The sequence below is a fragment of the Podarcis bocagei genome (genome assembly GCF_964188305.1).
Source record: "Podarcis bocagei genome assembly, chromosome: 2".
Classification (NCBI taxonomy): domain Eukaryota; kingdom Metazoa; phylum Chordata; class Lepidosauria; order Squamata; family Lacertidae; genus Podarcis; species Podarcis bocagei.
Genome location: NC_138126.1, coordinates 49,750,636 through 49,759,482, shown reverse-complemented (window position 1 = coordinate 49,759,482; position 8,847 = coordinate 49,750,636).

The following is an 8,847-nucleotide window of genomic DNA, read 5'->3' as shown; positions in this document are numbered from 1 at the left end:
AACTTGGCCCTCCAGCTGTTTTGGGCCTACAACTCCCATCATCCCTGACCACTGGTCCTAAGAGCTAGGGATGATGGGAGTTGTAGTCCCGAAACTGCTGGAGGGCCAAGGTTGGCCATGCCTGCTATAGATGAACTGTTTGAATAGGTTGTTCCAGCTGTCGATGAATACGGTAGATAGATATTCCAAAAGCGACAGCAGCTTCTCCAAGTCCAGCAACCTAGGTGGCCACCTGGGTTACCTGCTTTGCAAAAATGTGTATTATTAGGAGAAATTTGCACAAACGTGCTGATGAACTTTCTTTAGGACTTAAAAAATAACAATAATAAACCCAAACATGTGGAAATGTGGAGAACTGGGCACTTGAAAAATGAGAAATGAATAGAAACTGAAACAGACATCTGGTTTAAGAAAGTTCGAGCTTTATAGAGCGTTACTGTTAATATACATGACTATCCAATCATTGCTACCCTTCATAATATTACATTCAGACATTACTGATATATTTATCGTCACTACAGATTTGTTCTTTATACCTGGCTACTTATTAACCTGTCAAATCACGATCAAACGTCAACTCGGCCGTATAAGGGCCACCATTGCTAGTATCACGTCCATAACTTGAGGTTGCACCACACGTTCCCATTTCCAAGGCCTCTGGTGAATGGGTTAATTACGTCTTACCCATGCTTGTAGCATAACTGGTTTTCCTGGCGGCTTTTTTCCCCCATTGTTAAATTTCAAATAAGAATAAAAACTGTGAATAAAACTAAACATAGATTTCCATTCAACCCAGTAAGCTTTGTTTAGGGATGAAGGCACTTTTCAGAAGGCAAGACAAGCTCCAATGTGTTACCTTTACACACACACAAAAGCAAAGCCAAAATTAACCTCACCCTGCTTCCAGGTGCCGGTGCAGACAGATTTTCATGAATTCCTAACTAGCAAATAATTGTGCTCTTCTCAGTGGATAACTATTAAGCAACCACTCCCAGCCATTTATCATTTGCTTTTGATTTATACCCATGAAAATAGACAAACAGTCCTGCTCCTTCTGATTGTACTGCCTTTGGAAACAGTAACCAGGATGCAGCTGTTGATGAAAAAGGTATTTGTCCACCCCAGTCCATATTTATCTCGTTCATAGAAGCCTCTCCCCGCCCCCAACCCCACTCTCTTTGGTTTCATTTTGGTTGCACTGCCAGCTTGTTAAGTTCTCGTTTTAAGGTTCCTTACCTACCAGAGTAAGGTTAAAGAGAATAGTTAAAGCTATGCTTTTCCCAGTAGTGATGTATGGAAGTGAGAGCTGGACCATAAAGAAGGCTGATCGCCGAAGAATTGATGCTTTTGAATTATGGTGCTGGAGGAGACTCTTGAGAGTCCCATGGACTGCAAGAAGATCAAACCTATCAATTCTTAAGGAAATCAGCCCTGAATCCTCACTGGAAGGACAGATCTTGAAGCTGAGGCTCCAATACTTTAGCCACCTCATGAGAAGAGAAGACTCCCTGGAAAAGACCCTGATGTTGGGAAAGATGGAGGCAAAAGGAGAAGGGGACGACAGAGGATGAGATGGTTGGACAGTGTTCTCGAAGCTACCAGCATGACCAAACTGCGGGAGGCAGTGGAAGACAGGAGTGCCTGGCGTGCTCTGATCCATGGGGTCACGAAGAGTCGGACATGACTAAACGACTAAACAACAACAACCTACCAGAGTAGTGTGTGAGAATTTGGAAGCATAGGAGCCAACTCCTAGGGGGCGAGGGGCCCCAAAGATGATGGCCATTGCCATTCAAAAGGTGTGTGTGCCACGTCATGTGGGGCAGAGCTTACCTGCCCCCCTCATTTTTTATTCAAGTTGGCATCCCTGTTTGGAAGAGAGCAAGTCCACAGCAGAGGGATTATTTTTGCCTTTTCAGTCAAAGAAATTTGATTAGAAAGGTTTTCTGACAAGCTTACAAATATACATGGCTGTATTCAATGGAGGCTCTGCACCAGCGGAAAATACTTTGACTACGTCAAGGCAAGCCACCCAATTTTCTTCGTGTCCTCCTACCTGCAGCTGATCTCCATGCCATTCCTGAACCAGAGTTCAACTGCGACTCAAGGAGAAATATCACAAGATAGCCTTAATATAGCCAGGCATTTTTACTACACATTTCATTACACTTCTGTAACTGATGGGTGGTGAAAAAATTCTCATGGCAGGTTGGTACAGCTGGCCAGTGTAACCTAGACTGACAGAACTACAGGCCAGGTTATTTTGTCCAGGGGCAGTCCAAAATATTTTGCTGCCTGAGGCAGAACAGCAAATTCCTCCCTGCCTTAAAACTTGCAGTCATGGGGCTTATCACTCAAGTCTCCTATAGCAATTGTGATACCTGAGGCAGAAAACTCCACAAGCGACTGTCTCCCCACCTGCTTGACAATAAAAATAAAATAATAATAAAATAAGTTACCAAATGTGATCTCCAATGTTAGTCATTCTCAGAGTAGACCCGTCAAAATCCATAGCCTTCTTAAAACAATTCATTTCAATGGGCTTACTCTAGAGTCTTAGTGGACTAGCACCCTAATAATTTAAATAAAAAAATAAATTAACTAACTAACTAACTAACTAACTAACTAATGAGGTTCTTGGACAAGAAATGGATTTTGCACCAGCTGGTGGTGGTGGTTGTTGTTTACCTTTCCTTTCTATTTTCTATAAATCATCTACACACTCCCATTTCATTGTGGGTCTTGGCCACTTCCAGTCATTATGAAATAATAAACCTCTCTTGAACTTTCATATGTTTTTATAACTTGTGGAACGAATGTATGACACAAAAAATGTTCTTGGGCAGTTAACTGGTGGGCCTTTGAACTCCTGCCTTGCTAGTGGTCAGTTCACATTTGCTCAAGGATTTATTTCCATCCTGCCAGTTCACCTTAAGCAAAGGGGGAATTCCAAGTACTGTTTGTTTAGAAAGCCATATCTTTGCAGAGATCAGTATGCACCGAAAGCAAAACCTGCAGATAGGAAACAGAGACTTAAGCAATTTTCAATGGAAAGGAGAAAGGTAGGCAGAGCACTCCCCAGTCATCAATGTGAGCTGCAAAAGCTGCACCCATTGTAAAATGGCCAGATCTTCAGCACTGCCAGACACAAAGAGCTGCCTCAAAATATCAGGTGGAGGAAGGGGCTAAGACCTGGTCCAACTTTAGTTGTTTGCAACAATTAGTAGCTTTGGATTGGGGTGTGATTCCCCTCCCCTATCAAAAGTTGCAGGAGCAACACAATGTCAGCATGGAAGCATACCTGCCTTCACATTGTTTGTGTGCAGCAAAGTCTGTTTTTGCTCAGGGAAAGGTGTCCCTGAATGAATTGGGACAACTTGATTGAAATGAGCCTCTGGAGAGAGGATGCAACACAATTCATGCATTTGCCAGCGGTGCAAATTTTATCCCATCCAGTCCAGGGCCCAAACTTGGCCCTCCAGCTGTTTTGGGACTACAAAACCCATCACCCCTGGCCACTGGTCCTCTCAGCTAGGGATGATGGGAGTTGTAGTCCCAAGTTTGGCCATCACTTCTCTAAGTAATAAGATCAATGCTTTTTTTTCCTGGCGGTACGCAGGGGTACACATACCCCTAAACATTTTGTGAATCTTTGTACTGCTGTCCATTTACTGTATTTATTTCCCCCGATTAGAACTATAAAATGGTGGTTTTCTTGAGTAAAAAATGAGAGTACTCCTAAACATTTTATTTTATTTTTTAGAGAGAAAAAAGCACTGGATAAGATAATTGAGGAAGTAGTCAATATATTTGTAGGTCTTTCTGTGGCCAATCGTTTATTGTCTTCTTGTTTAAATTTTAAAGTTAGCCCCCGTGTTTGGTTATAGGAGGCTAAGCTTTTTATCTTTCCTTATTTGAGAAAAGCATTTGTGCCTGGAGTCAACTAAGTGCAGGGAAACAACCAGTGCTCCCCTCTTCTAGAAAAATATGTGCTGATACTCACCATGAAGTTGTTACAGGAAGTGCAACACTTTTAATCAGCCCCCCAAAGTGGTGCCAGTACTGCGTACCCTTGAGCCGCCGCGCCCCCCCCCCCGAAAAAAGCACCAGAAACAACCAACAGGGGCACCTTAAAGACCAACTAAGTTAGTTCTTGGTATGAGCTTTCGAAAGCTCATACCAAGAACTAACTTAGTTGGTCTTTAAGGTGCTACTGGAAGGAATTTTTTTATTTTGACTATGGCAGACCAACACGGCTACCTATCTGTAACTGGAACCAACAGGGGCTGGTGCTGGTTAGGACTGGTAGGGCGGAAAGCAGGGAGACTGACAGTAGGGGAAGCTAAAGCCAATGACAGACTGAACAAACTATTTCTGCTTTTGTCCCTATCCTCCTCCTTGCCAGGTTTTACAAAAACAACTCTGAACTTCAGAAGGAGGCAGCTAACAGCAAGGATTACCCCTCCCCACTTGGACAGGTTTTAAGAATGAATGCAGGCAAGTGAGCTTGTAGGAACTGAAATTAGGTTGGTGGGGCAATGTCCCACTGGGAACAATCCTCAGCTCTGGGACTGTCTTCCCCTTCTCTTCTTCTCTAGCTGTTCCTAAGGATTAGATCAGACAGATGCTTTTCTATTCCACATGAAATGGCACTGCAGGTACAGTGGTACCTCAGGTTAAGAACTTAATTCGGTCCATTCTTAACCTGAAACTGTTCTTAACCTGAAGCACTACTTTAGCTAAGAGGGCCTCCTCCTGCTGCCGCGCCACCGGAGCACGATTTCTGTTCTCATCCTGAAGCAAAGTTCTTAACCCGAGGTACTATTTCTGGGTTAGCGGAGTCTGTAACCTGAAGTGTATGTAACCTGAAGCATATGTAACCCGAGGTACCACTGTATTTGTTAGCAATCTTGTTTATTTGCATCTCTTTCTATTCAACCATTTATAGCTGTTTCTTAGTAATTTAAATAGATGACTTGGTGTTACTTTTGTCTTCAATGGCCACAATAAAACTCGTAGCATTGAGATAGACTTGAATATTTTTGTGAGCTTATATAATGCTATTTTTATTTTTATTAATCGTCTTCTATTCAATTGTCTCAAGGGAATGTACATCAAAAACATAAAAATATCAGTTTAAAACCCATACAAACCCAAGACACGTTTTAAAATGTATTCAGTTTTTTCCAAAAAGTACAGATAGTGGATGCCCATTGTATCGCAACAAGAATGCTATTCCACAGAGTAGAGCCAGCCACACTAAGAACAACAACAACCCTGGTCTGTGTTGCTATGGAGTGGCCTTCTGAAAACTTGGAACTTTTCTACAGACTGCAGTGATCTAATGGGTATATAATGGGCAAGGCAGTCTCTCAAGTAAGCTGGTCCTGAGCTGTATAGGGCCTGTGTCTTAGTACTAACAACCTGAACTTGGCCCAGTAATGTTGCACAGAAATATAAACAGATCATCAGTGCAATTATATTTATTAAAAGTTTAGCATTGATCGATCCCTGAATCATACCTATGTGGAATTTTTTCTGCATATAGATCTGGCTAAACCTGTATAGCACCCTTTTTTGGATTGCAACCTATAGGATTATGCACCCACCCAAACACACATACTTATGCTAAACCAGCGAGGGAGAACCACAGGCAAGTATTATGGACATGCTCCTCCGAATACGATTCCCAGGGGATAGTGCATTTGGTTTAATTGGACCACAGAACTTGGATTTAAGATGGTTTAGGGGTAATTCCCATACCTATTTTAAGACGGTGGTTGTCTGATGAAATCAACATTAAGCGGTGTTTCCCAGGAGATTTTGGCATGGTGAACAAGGCTTGTGGTTCAGCAAATGACTTGCCACATCCTTCAGAAGGCAGCTGTGAAGATGTGTCAGAACAGCCCAAACACCGGCTCACTGCACCCAATATTGATCATTTAAAAAACAAAGCAAATGGTGTTATTCTCTCCAGAAGTAACCTACGTCATGGGTTTTTTTTAAGTGTCAGAATCAGCATGGGTTGCACCAGAAAGGTGGGGTGCCCCCCAAACACAGAGCTTCCCCCATAGTTGGACTCCTGCCATTAATATATAATGTTCTTTTTCTTTCAGAGTTCTTAACATGTGGGACACAACTCAACCACCTAGAAATATACTTTGAGCCTTTTGTGCAACCCCCCCTCCCAATTTGTTGATGCCACCAGTGTGAATCATGCCTGGAGTTTTCTTGGCAGGGATACTGGAGTGGCTTGCTGGTTCCTGCTCCAGGTGGATCACGTTTAGTCAAAACTCTCCACTATGACCTGTCCGTCTTGGGTGGCCCTGCACGGCGTAGCTCATAGCTTCTCTGAGTTATAGCTCAAGCCCCTTCACCACGACAAAGCAGTGATCCATGAAGGAATACTTTGGCCACTTCATGAGAAGAGAAGACTCCCTGGAAAAGACCCTAATGTTGGGAAAGATGGAGGGCACAAGGAGAAGGGATGACAGAGGATGAGATGGTTGGACAGTGTTCTCGAAGCTACCAACATGAGTTTGACCAAACTGCGGGAGGCAGTAGAAGACAGGAGTGCCTGGCATGCTCTGGTCCATGGGGTCACGAAGAGTCAGACACGACTAAACAACAACAGTGTGAATCATAGGTCAGCAAATAGACATTGAAGTGATGAAAGCAGCCCACTTTCACATTTATACCAATTTAGCAAGAGGCATGGGTGCACAGAAGCTGGTGTGCATGCGCCTGCCCTGCTAGATTGGAAACTGAACATGGGAAAAGGTGGCCTATGTGTAACTCCTGGCATCTAATGGCCTAATCCAGCACATATAGCTATGGCACCCATTAGAGATCCTGGAACTATATGCATCCAGGAGTTCGCTGTTGTCAGCTTTGATATCTTCAGCAATGGGCGGGTAAGAAGGGGATTGGACTAGATGACCCCCGGAGCTCTTTCCAACTTGCAGTTCTTTGATTCTTTAATACTAAGCTCATGCCGAAGGAAGCAATTAGGATAGTAAGGCAGCAACGATAACATGATCTGGCAGGCAGATGCACACAGGCCATATCACCTCCACCTCTCACCACTTTGGGTACAAATTTCAGAATTGTGGCTGATATCTTGAGGATACCTTTGAAAGAAATGACTAGAACTGCTTTAGGTTTATTGTGAAAATATGATTTATGAATATTCTGCAAATCACAGTGGAGAAACGTTGTTTATTTCATTTTATAATTTAAATTGAAAATATTTTAATAGTATCTTATTTTCTGATAGATATCGAATGTCCAATTAAAAACAAAGCTAATAAGCGTTTCTGAATACAGTGGTACCTCGGGTTACAAACACTTCAGGTTACAGACTCCGCTAACCTGGAAGTAGTACCTCAGGTTAAGAACTTTACCTCAGGATGAGAACAGAAACTGTGCTCCGACGGTGCAGCGGGAGGCCCCATTAGCTAAAGTGGTACCTCAGGTTAAGAACGATTTCAGGTTAAGAACGGACCTCCAGAACGAATTAAGTTTGTAACCAGAGGTACCACTGTAGTGGGGGTGGGGAGGAATCAGTAATAAACATTTTATGTTCTGTAAAAATGAGGGTAATTGTGGCCAAAAATTGAAGGAGTGCTTGAAAGGGTACCAGTTGCAGGTTGAGTTTTTTAAAAAATAATTCAGAAATTATTATTAATATTATTATTAATAATAACAGCCCAGAGGAATTTTTAAAATGTGGGAAATATTCCTGTATTAAAGCTAAGATTTTATTGTGAAAAAGCACACAGGTGATTTTTTAAAAATGTTGTTTAAGAACTCTGAAAAAGCCTACTGCTGCTTTTGGCTTTTTCCTACCAGACCTTCACATTGCATGCACTGCATTAGAATTTTATTTGCCTCAATATTATATGATGCCCTCATACTGTAATCAGTAATCTTTCCCCAAAATCTAGCAGTGTTCTTCTGCATTGTAACTTCCCATTTGGACTTTTTTTTTAATTAAAATAAATGGATTTACGGTCCATTTCATCCAAATAGTTCAGGGCAGGCAACCATTTGCTAACTTTTCTACCATATCCCAAGTTTGCACCATTTCTAGCACTCACTCTCATGCCACACAATTTTAGATGGGAGTGTATCTGATAGCCGGTTTGTTTTATATAAAAAACCCTTGCTCTGACATCAAGACAGATTTTGTTGTTGCTGCTCCAAGGCTGCAGTTTTAAAGAAATATTCCAAATATTTTAGACCTACTGTCAAGGTAGGAAAGCTACAAAGAACCAAAACGGATAAACTTGGTTGAAATCTAAAATCATCTCTGTTCTGTCCGTAGCACAACTATGCTGCTGCTGCTTCCAAGATATAAATTTGTTAATTTCCCTGTTATTAGAAAGAATTTGAACACACTCCAGTCCCCCAGAAATGCTGACCGAGAGAACTGGAGGTCGGTGCTTTCGCAATAAAGAACACTGGTCAATATACAAGTGAAGAAAAATGGAACCAGATGTGAGTAATCGGACCACAGAAATTGCATTTACCCAGAAGTGCTATTTTAAAGCACGCTACATGTTGATCTTCTGTTTTTGTGGTGTAACACATTCTTGGCACCCAAAGAGAGGTTCAGTACGTTAGGCTAGCCTTTTTTTTGAAAAAAATAAAGCTAATCTATCAAGATTTGCTGAGGTGGCAAAGATTTCAAGAAATCAAATGAGGAGTGGCCCAAGTTTCTCCTGGTGAACTTGAAATCTATCTATATAATTTCCATTTTTGTCCAGCTGCTGGTATTCATCATGGTTTTTTTCTACTAAGGCTCCTTTAACTTTGTCACTAACTCCCCATTTCCAGAAAAGGCAG